The sequence below is a fragment of the Arachis duranensis genome, chromosome 3 (assembly GCF_000817695.3).
Source record: "Arachis duranensis cultivar V14167 chromosome 3, aradu.V14167.gnm2.J7QH, whole genome shotgun sequence".
NCBI lineage: Eukaryota > Viridiplantae > Streptophyta > Magnoliopsida > Fabales > Fabaceae > Arachis > Arachis duranensis.
Window position 1 is genome coordinate 117,188,188 of NC_029774.3, and position 770 is coordinate 117,188,957.

Here is a 770-nt window from a genome sequence, read left to right on the forward strand (position 1 = left end):
CACTTAGCACTTGTTCTGAAAAGATGCCAAGAGACTAACCTGGTTTTAAACTGGGAAAAATGTCACTTTATGGTGACTGAAAGAATTGTCCTTGGGCACAAAATTTCGAACAAGGGAATAGAGGTGGACCAAGTTAAGGTAGAAGTAATTGAAAAATTACCACCTCCTGCTAATGTTAAGGCAATCAGAAGCTTTCTAGGGCATGCAGGATTCTATAGGAGGTTTATAAAGGATTTTTCAAAAATCGCCCAACCTCTGAGCAACCTGCTAGCTGCAGACACGCCATTTATCTTTAATAAAGAGTGTCTGCAGGCATTTGAAACTCTGAAAGCTAAATTGGTTACTGCACCAATCATCTCTGCACCAGACTGGACATTACCATTTGAACTAATGTGTGATGCCAGTGACCATGCCATTGGTCCAGTGTTGGGACAAAGGCATGACAAGCTTCTGCATGTCATTTACTATGCCAGCCGTGTGCTAAATGATGCACAGAAGAATTACACAACCACAGAAAAAGAGCTACTTGCAGTGGTTTACGCCATTGACAAATTCAGATCCTACTTAGTAGGATCAAAAGTGATTGTGTACACTGATCATGCTGCTCTTAAATATCTACTCACAAAGCAGGATTCAAAACCCAGACTCATCAGATGGGTGTTGCTTCTGCAAGAGTTTGATATAGAAATAAGAGACAGAAAAGGGACAGAGAATCAAGTGGCAGATCACCTGTCCCGAATAGAACCAGTAGAAGGGGCGTCCCTCCCTCT